A 17,063-nucleotide genomic window follows, 5' to 3' on the forward strand; every position below is an offset into this window, starting at 1 on the left:
TAAGATGGTGAAGGACTTGCTGGAGCAAGGTTTGATTCAACCTAGCACATCACCATTCACTTCCCAATGGTGCCAGTAAAGAAAAAAGATGGAAATTGGTGTAAGTATGTCGACTATAGATCTCTGAACCAAGCCACAGCTCGAGATAGCTTTCCCATTCCCTTGGTTGAGGACCTATTTGACGAGTTGGTGCATGTTGAATTATTTTGGAAGTTAGACCTCCATTCAGGGTATCACTAAATTCATATGCAGCCTGAGGATGTCCATAAAATAGCATTTCAAATGCATTGGGAACATTATGAGTATCTGGTCATGCCCTTCGAGTTAACAAATGTCCTATCAACGTTTCAGTCAATCATGAACAACATTTTTTAGGGCATGCTAAGGAATTTCGCATTGGTCTTCTTCGATGATATATTAGTTTACAGTACTGACATGAGTACTCACATTGAACATTTACGTACTGTCTTTAAGATCTTACAATAGAACTAATTCTTTGTTAAAAAGTCAAAATATGCCTTTGCCACGGATGGGGTGGAGTATTTGAGTCACGTGATCTTTGGGGGAAAGGTGGCTACAGATTTCAGCCAAACTTGATGTGGTAAGGGACCTTAGACTGTCAAGGAATTGTGAGCTTTCTTGGGTTTATCAGGATACTACAGGCAGTTTATCAAGTCCTATAGTTTGATTGCTTAACCATTAACAGAGTTGCTCAAGAAGGATGGGTTCAATTGGACTAATTGCCAATTCCAGAGGGTATTTGGCAAAGTATAGTAATGGATTTCATCGAGAAACTACCAATGTCAAAGGGAAAGGATACCATTTGGGTGATTATTGATAAGTTGAGCAAGTATGCCCACTCATTGCATTGGCTCACTCATTCACGGTATCAGACTTATCTCAAGTTTTCTTAGACAACATTTATAAACTACAAGTGCCCCAGTTAACATTATCAATGATTGCGACCTATTGTTTACGAGCCACTTTTGGCAAGAATTTCTACTGCATTTGGGGGTTGGATGGAAACTGTCAACTGCATATCACCCACAGAGCGACAACCAAAGTGAAGTACTGTACTGATACTTGGAGCACTATTTGTATTGTTTTTCATGGCAACAACCCAAAGATTGGGTCCAGTGGCTTCCGCTCACTAAGCAGTAGTACAACACCACCTATCATACACCCACACCGAAAACACCCTTCAAAATTATGTATGGTCAGCTGCCTCCCTTGCAATTACCATACCTTCTCCATGAGTCTACCATGGATTCCATTGATTGTACATTCACAGCTCGTGAGCTGACGTTAGCTCACCTGAAAGATCATCTTGCTGTAGCTATCAATAAGATGAAGCAGTTTGCAGATAAGCATCACTCTGAACATACCTTTGAAGTAGGTGATTGGGTGTATTAGAAGCTGCAGCTATATCTTCAGTCTTCCATAGGCCAGCGGACCTCAGAGAAACTATCTCCATGTTTCTATGGTCCTTTTCAAATTGAAGCTAAAATCAATGGTATGGCATAAACTCTGGCACTGCCCCTTACATCACGTATTATTCGAGCATGGGGGCAATGTGACTTACTCTAAGAAAAAGACCAGGAGCTTGAGCGGGGTAACCTCGCTTTGGAGAACAGTATCAAGGAAAAGAATCCTATTAGAGTGATAGGTTGTGCTTTATATGGAAATGGAAGTCATATGAGATTTGTATATGATGGATTGTATGTAGTTCAGAAATCTTGGGAGGATATGGGCCAGCAAGGCCAGAAGGTTTTCAAGTTTCGGCTGCAAAGAATCCCAAATCAACCAGAGCTTCCTTGGATTGAAATAGGGAATCCAAAAGTAAAGAGGCATTACCAATTCGTGCTGTTCATACCATAGATAATGAAAAATCATCATCAATTAAATATATTACTAGGATGATCTATCCTGATTGGTTGTGTCTGCCAAGGGATGAAATTGTACGGATAGATGCTCTGACCCAACAATATGTTCTTGTGTTGTTAAAAATGGAGGAATCTTGTTCAATCACACAAGTTGTACTGTAGAAGTAAAGCCTCTGGTGCATGACTGTGGCCCTTCTTGCAAATGCCCTCTAGATTGCTATAACAGAGCCAACGTGGAATAAAATTCACGCTTGAAATTTATAAAACTCATGAAAAGGGATGGGTTGTGAAATCTCTAAGTTGTATTCCTTTTGGAAGATTTGTATGCTAATACATAGGAGAGTTGCTTGAAGCCAAGGAAGCTGAACAAAGAACTGGTCATGATGAGTATCTGTTTGATGTAGGTAATTGATAATTTTATAGTTTATGATGAAGTCTCTAGGCCTGAAGTCACTGAGGATGGTGGGGACTTCACCATTGATGCAACTCGGTGTGGTAATTTAGGCAGATTTTTCAACCATAGTTGCGCCCCTAACATGTATGTACAAAATGTTCTGTATGATCATGGCAACTGCAGGATTCCTCACATAATGCTGTTTGCTGTTGAGAACATTCCTCCATTAAAAGAGCTGACTTTTGATTACAATTACTCAAAAGATCAAATCTATGATTGATGGCAACATAAAGAAGGAGGATTGCCTTTGTGGCCTTGTGGGGTGTACTGGAAGGATGTATTGCGGTTCTTGGAGGTTTGTTAATGGACAAGAGGTGATAGTTTTTTTGACTTTGTTCGTTGCCCATTTTTTGATGTGTATAACTTGTTTTGTTTGTTCTATACTAATCCTAAATCTGATGGTATAGAAGGCAATTTTTTTTTCCCTTTTTCTTCTTAAATATTTTCATCTTTGAACTTTAAATAGTTAGCATACATGTATAAATAAGTATTAATTATGTATTTATATTACTAAAGATTGGACTAGAATTTACTTTAGAAATTTTTTCATTTTTCATTTTATTTAAGAAAATATGGATTGAAAGAGAGAATATATGTTTTTTCTTGTGGGAACTGCATCTTCTCAATTTCTCATTTTCATTAATTCCCATAATTTGTTGTCAATTCGGATAGAAAGAAAGAGTTTAAATTTCTAATCAAATTGAAGTGGTTTAAATTTCTAATCAAATTGAAGTTTTCTCAAACTATCATTCCTTTTTTTTTTAATAACCCCTTGGGAGTGGACACTTTATTTTGTCCAAGTAATTTAAATAAAAATAAAAAAGAGATAGAATTAGGGGGTCAATATTTTGTAATACTTGTTGGCCAAAAAAAAAATGTAATACTTGAGTTCTTTACTGAACATTAGGGTTTTTTTTTTTTTGGCCGGAAAAACATTAGGGGATTATTATAAACTGGAGTTTAAAATAATATCAAGTATAAGTATTTATATCTTCAAGTTTGTTTTGAGATTATCCGATAGACAATTCAACAGATATAAGGGAATAAGGAAAATAATAAAAATAATACATATATATTTGCCACCAATATATATATATGTATAAAATCTCCCAATTAAAACATTAAGCGTGTGTATTTCTTTGCTCGGAAATTGAAAAGATTATTAATAATTATTTATATTAACGAGAAGTATTTTAGTATAAAATTTTGGAGTGCTAACAACTTCTGAGGTTTTATTCAAGGAAATATTTCTTTCTCTTTTTGGCTAAAAACAAAGTTCATTTTATTAATTTAAAAAAAGAAAAAAAAAACTGGCACAAGCACCAGTAGCCAAAGCCATTACACAAGAAACGACTCAAGACCTAACACACAACCTGTAATCAAAGAAGAAAACAGCTGAAAACAGCTCAAGGAAATATTTCTGAGGATTTTGAAGTAAGCAAAAAGTATTTTGTATGATATTATAAAATACTATTGTGTCTACATTTGGTGTTCATCATAGTGTGACAAGTATCGTACGTTTATAGTTGTGATAACTGTGAACCATTCAAAATTTGATCTCAAATGGCTCAATAATAAATTTATTTAAAAAAAGTGTTAATTATATAAGATTATTTTTATTCACAAAATTTTTTTGCCCTCCATTCAAGATTTTGTACTTACTAAAATAACAATAAAAAATTATCTAAAATATAAAAAAATTTGAATTGAATTTGAACCATCTAAAAGTAATCTAAATAGTCCAGATTAAGATCAGCATATGATAAACATGGAATGTGCAGATAAGATATATAAGCTATTTGATTTTATTTTTCCTATACGTGTGTATAACTGAGCCCGAGTTCAGTCTGCACTCATTCACTAAAAATAGCTTTCTCTCCTCTTTCCCTCCCGCACTACCAACCAGTTAAAACTCCGTTTTTGGTATATAATTTCTCAACGATTTCTTGTCTTTTCTAGCCAATATTTTGCCTTGATTTTCGTCTTTCTTTTATCCTTTTTCTTTTGTTTTGCCATTTACTCCTTGAACGGTTTCTTCTGATAATAAGCAGTGAAATTCATATTCTGGTGCAATCCCATGGACGGAACCATTCTTAGAAAGAGAAAGCACTCTGCGATTCGTGATTATCCACCTGGGTGTGGCCGATTCACAGAAAAATCTAAAGAAGATATTACTGTGAAGCTTCGTGAACAACTATCTGACGATACACCAGATTCCGAGATCACTACTTGTGATGAGAAAAACTTGATGGGTCAAGAGAACCTGTTGTCTCAAGATGTTGAAATAGCAAGTGAGAATGATTATTCTCACAAGTTTATAACTAGAAGAAGGGCTTCAGCCATTAGAGACTATCCTTTTTCACGTAAACCCAATAAGTTTCAGAGTCTAATTACACCCGAAGAAGACGACGATACTGCAACTAATAAGGGTTTAATTGTTGAAAAGATGAGTTGTGAGGCTAAGCTTCGACGATCTGAGGATGGTAATATTCAATCATCATGTCAAAAGAAGACTTTCGCCAGAAGAAGAGTTTCAGCCATTAGAGATTATCCTCCTTTATGCGGACCAAATAAGCTTCAGAGTTCAATTGCACTTAAAGAAGATTATGATACTACAACTGATAAGGGTTTAATTTTTGAAGAGACGAATTGTACGTGGGGCTAAGCTTCATCAATCTAGTGATGGAAATATTCAATTATCATGTCAGAAGAAGAAGACTTTCACTAAAAGAAGGGTTTCAGCCATTAGAGACTACCCTCCTTTATGTGGGCCTAATAAGAGTAACAGTCTAAGAAGACGACGATACGGCAACTAATAAGGTTTTGATTTTTAAAGAGACGAGTTGCGAGGCTAAGCCTCAATGATCTGATGATAGAAATATATTCAATTATCATGTTAGGAGAAGACTTTCACTAGAAGAAGAGTTTCAACCATTAGAGACTATCCTCCTCTGTGCGGCAAGTTATAATTCTTTTTCTTCTTTTTTTTTTTTTCCTTTTTCCAAATCAAAGGCCAAGTTATAAGACCACTGTAATTCAAAGTTGTTGTTGGATTTGCAAGTTTGGGGAATTTTGGTTGTTATAAGACTATAGTCATGATTGGATTTTTTTTTTTATCTTTCTAAATATTAACTATTTTTTGTTTTGCCATTCCAGTGTGACCTAATGTTAAATTTTAATTCAGTCTAACATTCTAAGCATCAATACATTAAATCAATTCATTTCTTTTTGTTAACTGATTTAATTTAAACAACTTTTGAAATATGAAAAAACTTGTCTATGGTAATCTAGGCAGATTTTTCAACCATAGTTGCGCTTCTAGTATGTATGGTCATGGCGACCCTGCGGAGAACATTCTTCCATTAAAACAGCTGACTTATGATTTCATTTGCTGTAGATTGATTAAGTCATTAGAGTGTTGTTTATTCATTATATATCAAATGTAAACTTCCATCCTGTGTTAATTTTTTATCTGAATAATCCTGTTGAATAATCAAGTGGAAGGAGTATGATATCAAGTTTTGAATCTTATATATATGATCACTACTCATCATCTTTGCTTTATATAATATTTAAATTAATTAATAGTAATATATATTTGATGAGTGTGAAGAAAATTTGATTTCACAAAAAAGGGGGGAAAAGTTAACTTAGAGTACTTGTTACTAATATTTCTAAAGATTAGTGATAATAAATATATCAATTAATGACACTTTTATCTCAATAATCCTGTTGAATAATCAAGTGGAAGGAGTATGATATCAAGTTTTGAATCTTACGTATATGATCACTACTCGTCATCTTTGCTTTGTATAATATTTAAATTAGTTAATAGTAATATATATTTGATGAGTGTAAAAAAAATTTGATTTCACAAAAAAGGGGGGAAAAGTTAACTTAGAGTACTTGTTACTAATATTTCTAAAGATTAGTGATAATAAATATATCAATTAACGACGCCTTTGTAATGATGCTTCAAATTAAATTGTGATAAACACACGTTATCTTCCCAATTATAGGAACACAACAATATAAATACTTCATGGATGATCCAATAAGAAGCTTGTTTCTAATCAGACACGAGCAATTTTACAATCTCTAAAATAATCCGTATAACTTTTTTATGAATAAAAATAATCCGTATACTTGAAATACGTGTAAGACAATATATTTAGTAAGATATAATAAAATATGAAAAATTAATTTACATGTCCTTTTAATTTACCTCAATTTTGCACAAGGTCTTTGTAATTTATAGTTGTTGAATTGAGTTCTTATTATTATGATTCAGTGAATTTAGTTCATAGAATTTCTAAAATTTCATTTATAAAAATGCACAGGGTATTAAAATTGTGTTAAATAAATCAAGGGAAATTTAATAAAACCTATGAAATTGGGACAAGGTAAATCTAGATAAATCGTTCGAATCTGCGCATAAAACTTCATGAGTAATTAATACACATCCCAAACTTTTAAATAAGTGGTAGATTACCTCAATTGACCAAATGAAATTTTTGAAGTTGTGTTAGTGAATTTAGAAAACTCAAAATTGATCAAATAAACAAGGGAAAATAGATTTGTCAGTCCTTATAATTTCATTGGGTTTTGAATTAGCTCTCTCTAGTTTTTTTCTTAATTGAATCCTTATACTTTGTTCCGTTAATGCCATAGGTCCTTCCGATAATAAATTCTCAAAACACTGTTAGTTGCTTTCTCCCCCCCCCCCAAATTAAAAGCTGGTGGCTCTCTCTCTCATCAGCCATGACCAGTTTGATGATGACACCAAGAAGGAGAAGAAGAGCTCCTTCTTTAACTGGTTCTTCTCCATCAATATCGGCATGCTGCGTCTATGCTACTTCTCCAGCTGTGAGCCTTCTGCTAGGAGGGGAGGAGGTGGGGCTGGCACATGTGTGTTCTTGCTAGAAGGTTCCAACTCATGAAGGTAGGGTCTCTGAGGAATGAGGCCAATGGCAGAGCCTCTAGCTGTTGCAAACTAGGTGGTCATCATCCTTAGCCTCTAGCCACTCCAAACAGCCTCATCCCCAAAACTCTAATAACTATTATTACTCTTTGGCGTTGATCAATCTAAAATCATAAATTAATATTGCTGAAGGTCATGAGCATCTGAAACTAAAAAATCAATGCTCTTTTATGGAATAATGCAAGGGTCTCAAAACAAAAGTTTGAAAGAAACTATCAAACTCCTCCGACATCGTTAAGGAAAAAGGCCCTCATAAAATAGTGCGCCAATGTAGTAAGAAAACAAGATGTTAAATAATAAATTACAATTAGATAGAAGAGTCTAATGGGAGTTGCTCGGCTTTCTTATAGTCAAGTCAGAGTAGTGTACAAATGTGCAGGATTGCACATAACCTTCATTGATTAGCATCAACATACACAACACATAGAGGCGACACGCTGATATTGATAGAGAAGTGGAACCAGTTGAAGAAAGAGCCCTCCTTCTCGGCATCATTGAACTGGTCATGGCTGATGACAGAGAGCCACTCGCTTTTGACCAGGGGAAAGAGACCAACTAATGGTATTTTGAGACTTTATTAACGGAAGGACCTATTGCCTTAACAGAACAAAGTATAAAGATTCAATAAAAAGAAATAAAACTAGAGGGACCTGATTCAAAATCCAATAAAACTATAAGGACTGACAAATTTATTTTCCCAATAAACAATACCATAGTTGGCATGACTTTTCTGAAATGAATGAGTAAGTAAATGAATCAAAAATATTTTATCTTATGGATAACTCAAGGAGCTTTAACTAAAAACTTGAACCACCCTCAAAATATTTTTATGGAATTAGTTATAGATTTTTAAATTTAGACCATAAAATTGAAAAATGCCAAGTGAATAATAACCCAAAGATTAAAATGTAAAATTTTATTTACGAGCTTTAATTAACTATTCAACTATAGCGCTTTCAGTTGTGTACTAAACTTGTCATTACACTACACAAAGTGAATGTTGTGATTTGTTAGACCAAACTTGTCATTATACAAACCATGATTTGTGAAATTAATTGTCACCGGTTTTACTGTTGTTGTTATAATTCATAGAATAAGAGAATGATTTGTTAAACTAATTAAGCTTATAGAAACCAATGAGATAAGCTTAAATTAGGTCAAGCTAATTAAAAAACTATGTATGTTATATGATATTTAAAATTCAAATTGAAATAATATACATTTAAAATGTTAGTACTATTAAGTTGTTTTGTCAAATTGCATATCATTTATAAAGGCTGAAAGATCGGCCAGGCAACGAGCCAATGAGGCTTAAAATTGAGCATTAAATTTGAATGTTAATTACAAATAAAATTAGTTTATGAAAATTCACGTAAAATATCCAACTGATCTGTCATCATGTTCCTTTCTTCTGCATCCTTCGACGACTTTGGTAGTGATATATAAACATAAATTGAGCCTCTATATATTGTTTCCGAAAACCCATCAAATTAAATATGCTGGGAAACAAAAGTAAAAGAAAACCCATCAAATAATTCTTAATTTATTTCTGAAAATTGAGAAAAATGCTTGCTGAGTGGTTGACGTTTTTTATGAATTTCAAATATCTCTCTCATTTCTTAGAAATCTAGAAAGGCGCAATTAATTCTTTATGCACATACACACACAGACACACACACATATATGATGAATATTTTACCCCAAAAATGAGATGTTTTTTTTTTTGACCGCAACCCAAAAAAAGAGATGTTGAATTTGTTGATCAGCCTTTTCCGTTGATCAACAACAATATTCCTTTATGTGCACAAGGCTCTATATTGGATGCCCGCTCCACATGACATTGCATGGGGAAGCGCAAAAGATTATATAGGTAACGGGTGGGAATAGGTTGACGATTTAAATTTTTATTATTTTATGGTGTAATTATATGATTATAAAACTCTGTATATTTAATGAGAATAAAAATAAAAAATTATTTCAATTTTTATAAACATAAAAGTATTTCTTTTATTTAGAATCAGTCCTGCGTAAGAAAATCGATGGGGCAGGCATATATGTCCTGTCCCTTTTATAAAGTCATTTTAACTAAATTATCGGGTTTAAAAAATAATTAAAATGAGTCGAAAGCAATAAATATGTTAAAAAACATTTTTTTAAGTTTATCTTTATTTAATAAGGAAGCAAATGAGAGAGAGAAATACTAGTATTTTTTAGGTTTAACTCAGAATATCTTCAAACTATTTTGGGCTTGAGACTAAGTTATGTTAGGCTGGAAGTATTATGATTAAAGTCCTCCCAACAAATATATTTTTTAGAATTCGAATTTGCATTCTTCTCTTTAGGGGAATGAGACTGCTTAATAGCACAAACAACAACTTGTTAATTAGAAATACTAGTACTCCTTTCGTCTCTTATTATAAGATCTAATTTTTTGAATAGGTTTGTCCCTTTTTATAAGATCCTTTTTGAGTTTGTCTAAACATTTAATGTGTTATTACCTATTTTACCCCTAGTTTAATGTATTTAATACATTCTTTTTTTTTATTTATCTCACTATTACTCTCTCACATCTACTCATTTATATATAGGGATATATTTGGGAAAAAATTACATTTGCTATATATTAATTGTTTTTAACTAATTTTAACTGTTTTTTTAAACTGCGTAATTTAGTTAAAATGATTTTATAATAAGAGACAGAGTAGTATCTTAATTAATAAGACAAAGAATGAAAGATAATGCAGTGTACGCAAATGATAAGGAAAGGGAACAGAAAATTAATTAGAGGTAAAATCATTAAAAACACACTTAACGTTCAGACACACGTAGGTAGCATCTTATAAAAATGATCAAATCAGTTCAAATTTTGGGATCTTAGAAAAAGGACTAAAAGGAGTACTGCTCTAGTTCTCGGTATAAATCACTTGTAACACATTTGTATATGTCAATAAATATATTAAATTGACAATTTTTTTAATTTTATCTTTATTCTCTCTTTATATTTATAAATCATTCTCATATTTTTTTTTTCTTTCCTTTCTTTCTTTCCACTGAGAATTAAATAAAAATAAAATTAATAAATAAACATTTAATATTTTACAAATCACTTACATTTAAAACCAAAACTTTCCCTGACGAGTTACATTTAGGCTTCGGAGTGCACATATATGAATTTCCAAGGCAAAATATAGTACATAGGATTCTTCACAGTCACCATTTGAGGTGACTGTGATTTGACATTCCAAATAATAATGATGACGACGACGACTATAATAATAGCAGTAAGTGACCAGTGGAGGATTCCCGCCAAAAAAAAAAAGTTATGCTGAAGACTTTGAAGACTTTGACTAATTAAGTTAACAAGACTGCTGGTGTCTTCAAAATTCGAATCAGATTGCGTTCTGTGTATCAACCCCTCTCTCATATCACCTTCTTGCACTCTGCTCATCGGCTCATCTGCTCTGCGTCCTCTTGTCTTCTGATCAAGTAATCTCTTTTGTTCTCTCTTGAAGATCAAAAGGGTGAGAATACATAACGTATTTCCTTTTAATTTGTATTCTCTATCTCAGTTGTTATATTGACTACTTACACCACGGAGCTCGTTCTAATAATCAATGAATTCATTGTTGATCGCTTTAATAATCTCATATTTGTCGTATACTTTTTTGCTTAACTATGCTCTTGTGTTCTAATCCAGGAAAAATTAAAGAACAAAAAGGAGAATTCTCTGTGGCAGAAATCTCGAAGTAAGAATATATGTGTTTCCTTTTATTTTTGTATTCCCTTTCTGCCATTTTCATTGATTTATTGTTTCGTTGAGCTCTTTAAGGTTGTATTCTTACGGCTATATTTTTAGGAGTTTGATTATGACTTCTAAACAAACGGAAACTTCTATAGTTTCTTCCCCAAAAGAAAACGAAAGCAAACTTCTTGTTAAACTCTCGCCTCTTGGTGCATCATCGCTGTTTGCTCTTATTTTCTATAGATTCTTCTTTTTATTCTTGATGTAATCAATTGCTTTGATCTGCCAAAAGAAAAAGGAAAGGAGTGGTCAGATCTGTTATCATTATTTTATTTGTATGTTAATATGTCCTCTATATATATATATATTTACAAAAGTTCATAATTATTCTTAAGATCCACAAATTATTAACTAATTTAATTATAACTTAGGTTTAAGGAGATTAAGAATCTTTGAAATTTAAGTTACAGTCCAGAAAATCTCACTAATTTTAAAATTAAATTTTTGAAATTTAAGGTATAGTTGAGAAAATCTCGTCAACTTCAAAATTTAAAATTTGAAATTATATCAAGTTTGAGAAAATCTTTCCTATTTTGAAAGATATCATCTTGAATATTTATGGTTAAGAAAATCTCTCTAACTTCAAAATTTAAATTTTGATGAAATTATATCAAGGTGAAGAATTTTGTAATTGAAATTAATGGATTATTAAAAGGCTATTTGATTGACAATTCAAAGACTAAGTTTTCATTTTCATATACTAATTTATGAAGTTCATTTAGCTTCGGCTATTAGTGTGTGTAATTGTTTTTTTCCCCTAATATTATAAAATTGATTTTTTGGCCAAAAAAGTTTATGGTTAATTATTTTTATTGATGATAATTTTGATCATATTATGTTGGCCTGGTGTTTCATTTCCGTACTGACATGCAATTAAGAATTGAAAAAAAAAACAATAATAAAGAAAGACTTTAGCTGGTAGTCATTCATGAAAAGTGTCCCATTGAGTGGATTGGGAAATAAGATTTGCTATTGTTTCATGGTTACCGCTAATACAAAGTTATTAGACATAAATATGTCATATGTATTTGGGGAATTTAATGCTCAAGTTTTCTTTCTATTTTAAAGGTTTGCATTTCGAGGAATAAGATGGTGTAATTTTAACAGTCAAAATGATTATGGCAAGTGGTTTATGAAGGTATTATGTCGATGATTATAGAAGCTGAATGTGTGTGTGAAAGGATTATCATGATGAAATAGAATGAGAAGGGCTATAGAATAAGGTGGTACGAATTATATATATATATATATATATATATATAAAAGTTTTGACTTGAGTATTAATGCTTTTGTTTTGAGACTTTAGGGGATTGAAGAGAATTCATAATCCAAAAATTAAAGAAGATTAAATAGGAGTAATAAGTTATACCTTTGAAAGGACAATAGGTGCGTGCGCCCCATGTTATTTTTTTTATAACATTTTTACTATTTTTTTATAGTTTTAATTAAACTCCCAAATTTCCTGACTATTGTTTTATTAATGACTTTATTTTTTGTTCTTTATTTTTCTTCAATTGATTTATATCATAATTTACAATTGCACATGAAAGTGATAAGAAAACTATTGAGACATCCTTTATAAAGTTTCCAGGTTGAGATTATCTTACATTTTGAAATGTTGTTGTATCAACTATTATTATTTGAGATTTTTTTTTTTTACTGACAGAATTTGAGGGAATATTTAAGATTTTGTGAACTTTCATGTTGATGTCTCTTATTACGCAATGTTCTTTTTACGAGTTTTCATTGACAGAGGGAAAAGTATTTATTTACTAATGGTAAATTAACCCCATATACATGTTTGAAAATGCTTTTTTAGAGGATTAAATACAGAATATTGGTTTTTTTTAAAAAAAAACAGAATACTACTGGTTACTAACAGCAATATTTTTACCCCTTGGGGGATATCATGGTTAATTAATATCAAGCTTACTTGTTATCCATGGCTTCAGTTGCACTTGTTATTCATACCTTCATCCGTGCTTGTTGTTAGTGGTTTCAGCTGCGGTTGTATTAGTACATCATGCTTAATACTACCTCTAGTCCTTAATATAAGACCTTGTTTAACTTTTATTTTGGTCTTAAATATAAGACTCCAATCCATTTTGTCTTTCATATTTATACATTTTTTCCAAAGTAGCCCTTCTAACAATAATAGTTTTGGTTAATACATTTGATTAGCAAGTATATTTTAGAAAAGATAGTACCTATTTAGAACAAATAACCAACTTAACTTACTTTCTTAATCTCCTCAAATTAGTCAACTGGCTCTTATAATTAGGACCGGAAGTAGTATTAGGCTCACCTGGTATTCTTGGGCCTCGCTCTCATGCTTGTATTTGTGACTTCAATTGTGCTTATTGATTATTTGCTCCTGTGGATTGTGTGTCTTTGCTTGTTGCTCATTCTGTTGAAGTCCTCAACTTGAAAAAACCGTTTTTTGCATTACTTTGTTATTTGATTATAAACAAGTTGTTTAAATACTTAGTTATTTTTGTATATTAAAAATGCTTTATATATATATTTATATTTTAGTTGTTTACTCAGAAATTGAAAGCAACACTAAATCATTTATTTTACAAACTTATATTTACATAATTTTTTCTGCATTTTCTAAAAAAAAATCATTTATATTTACTTATAAATTATTTTGGCTTCAAATAGCACTGTTAGCCCTGCACCTCCAATTGAACAGTGAAAACCGTCATTACTGACCAAAATTTGTAGATATATTTTGAAGCAACTGTTACTTGATGTAAATCCAAGTTTACATTTATGTATATATTTGTTTTTGTTACTTAGATGCTTCATATAGTCTATGGATGGGATCCCCGTGCTCTTATCATTAAATTTATTGTTATGGGTCGGAGCTCCATATACTATGTGGTACTTGTAGGCTAATTTTAGAACTGTTTGGAAACTCTAAGTAATAGAGGAGACTCAGGCGCAATCTCTACTAATGGCCTCATATTTTGATGATAGTTGAGGAATTTGTTCATTTATTATTTAAAATTTTATATCCATGCTCAAGATTTTTACTGTAATTATGATATTATGAATGCTATTACAATTGTTATGTCAAGTGTTTATTGATATATTATTGCTCAAGGAACGAGAATTCTTTCACATTCATGCGAGTCACCCCAAAATTCTTAGGGCGTACGTGATAAGAAAAGTGATTGACTGTTAATAACGTACATAAAGAATTTCACATATGTTCCTCTTTTTCTTTTCTTTTTTCCCTCTTCCAATCAATGATTATTTATAGTATTTTTGCTTTAATCTTAATCATTAAAATGCAACGGAATGTTGACTAGAAATAATTCTGCGCAAAAGTAACTTCCAACTGAGACAGCTTGGTACAAAGGCGACAGGTGACATTAGAATCAGAAAAGGATGGGAATAAAGATAACGTGCATGTGGGTGGATGTATAAAGTCAATGATTCATGGCAACTGAAACAAGCAACCACACGTTCCTTCTGCTCACTAATACCATATAATGTCGCTATGAAGATTCTCCGTTTCGGAGAGCAAGTGACGACTTGTAAGTGCATTAATTGGACCTCTTTGTCTGCTCCGTAATAACCGTTGCTATAATTTGAAATGCACTTCAATTGATCTATCTCCAATTGCAGATTAAGTGAGTCATGGCTGAGACATGTGTTTATAACGACAGAGTTATAGAGCCACTTACGGAGAAGAACTCTGGAGAGTGGTTTAATTTGGTTAAAAACTATTTGATAGTTCACCATCTTTGGGGAGTAATGATTGATGATGCAACTCCTCCTCAAGATGATTCCCGGACAAAAAAGAATGAAGAAGCATTGCGCATCTTACGCATCTCATGTTCGCCTGAGACTCGCCTTCTCATAGAAGGAGTCACCGAAGCCAAGGCTGTCTAGCGCATTCTCCGTCACAACTTCGCCCGCAAACCATCTGGTAACATTAATTATATATAGGGTTAAGATTCAAATTTGCCCTGAAGGTCTTAAAAGTTTTTTTTTTTTGGGGTATAAATTTACTTGAAAGCTTAAAATCATAACAACATTACTGTTATTAACAGTTAACGTTAGTTTTTTAACGTGATGAGGCAATATATATTGTTACAATTTTAAATTTTAGAGGCAAATTTGCACTCAAAAATTTGTCTGGATGCCCAATGTTCCTGAGTAAAAACTTATGAGACAAATTAGCACATTAATTCTTATATTTATACATAGCTCTTTCCCAATTATGTAATGGGAAAACAACTCAATTAGGAGATATTGATATGGAAAAGTTAATTACTACTCCTGTTGATACACACACACACTTGAATTATTGGTTAGTTACAGTGAATGCAACGGGAGCAAGTTCTTGTGATGTGGCCATTTTGTACAATGCTATATGCGCTAACAACTGGCAAGCAGCAAAAGAATTCCTTAGCCGACATCCAAGGGCCTTGACTGCGAAAGTTACAGCAACAAATGGAACACCACTCCATGTGGCTGCACTTTTTGGACATTTAAAAGTAGTCGAGGAGTTGGTGAAATTAGCTAGCCCAGAATTCCTTGAAATAGTCGACGATTATGGCTCTACTCCACTTGCAATTGCTGCATCCACTGGAGACACTCAAATTGCAAAATGCATGCTTGATAAAAATAGAAACTTCCTTGGCATTCCAGACTTGAGATTTCATCTTCCTGTTGCATTGGCTATTGATGCTGGCCAGAAAGAAATGGGAAGTTTTCTCTACAAGGAAACCCCATTGGAAGTCCTCAAACCCGAAAATGGCTATCTAGGTTCTTGACTTCTTCGTGCATGTTTCGAAGCTGGTGAACTTGGTAACCAACCTTACATACTACCTTCGTTCCTAAATATAAGAGCTAATTGTAGAGCAAGCATACTATATCCGGTCCTAAGTATAAAAGCTAGTTTGTAAGGTAACAAACCCTACAAACTAGCTCTTATATTTAGGACGAAAAGTAGTATATAAAAACATATTGATGCCTTCCTTTGTTGGTAGGGTTCACAACTTTATCAACCAAGCAAAATATCGGTAGCTTCTTTCTAGCTAGCACGAATAATTAAGTCAATACTTGTATTCATTTTATTGTCTATCTAATTTTGTTTATTTGTTTGACATCTTGCTATGACTATAATAAACAGATATTGCTCTGCATCTACTTGAACAATATGAAGACATCATTTTTGCTGCAGACCACACCAATTGGACAGCAGTTGCGAGTATAGCAATCATGCCTTCTGCGGTTGAGAGCGTAGCAAGTCAACTTGGATTCTGCAAAAAATGGATTTATCACCGTGAGTCTCATCACTACTTTACAGAATCTATATACTTATTATTACAAAATTTAATGACAAAAAAAGAAGTGTATTTTAAGTTTTCTCCCAGTTTAATTCTGCACATCTCTAATAATCACTTATAACATCCTCTCCTATCTAAATGTGGAAGACTATTAAACTATAAGTCAATAAGGAAGCTTCTCTCAATCTATTGAATAATCACAAGGCCTGTGAAACAAGTGCAATGGCAGGCCCAACATCAAAATACAATAAGTTGAAAGAGGGGGCCAAGACCATGTTTGCATGTGCAGGATTAAATGTCTAGTGATTAAGTAGAATTAAACAGGTGAAACAATGAATGGAATCATTTTTCTTAACTTTCTTTTGTCTTCTAACTACTTCCTATTTCACCTTAAATGACGCTCATTTTTCTTCATTTCTCTTGTCTCTCTTTTTGGTGGAAGCTACACCTATGCCATCAACCACAACAACCCATAATGTTTATGTGGACATTCAACAAGAAGGCTACGTTAAAAGCATTCAAGGTATTTATACTTAGAGAGATTAATTAAGATATCTCTGAATGTCAACTACTATTGGCTGAGTTCTAGATGTTCACACTTAAGTGGGACCTTTGGCTTGCAACAGGGCATGGTCTA

At 32.5% G+C, this 17,063-nt stretch overlaps 1 long non-coding RNA gene across 1 annotated transcript; it reads left to right on the forward strand.

Moving 5' to 3' along the window:
• The first annotated feature begins 14,438 nt into the window (after window positions 1-14,438).
• LOC114760587 (uncharacterized) lies at window positions 14,439-16,326 on the forward strand. Its single transcript, XR_003742066.1, has 3 exons — window positions 14,439-14,665; window positions 14,757-15,060; window positions 15,456-16,326. It is a non-coding gene; the product is annotated as an uncharacterized LOC114760587 (long non-coding RNA).
• Window positions 16,327-17,063: the final 737 nt, after the last annotated feature.

The sequence above is a fragment of the Neltuma alba genome, unplaced genomic scaffold (assembly GCF_004799145.2).
Source record: "Neltuma alba isolate B1F8T4 unplaced genomic scaffold, ASM479914v2 tig00011004_pilon, whole genome shotgun sequence".
Classification (NCBI taxonomy): domain Eukaryota; kingdom Viridiplantae; phylum Streptophyta; class Magnoliopsida; order Fabales; family Fabaceae; genus Neltuma; species Neltuma alba.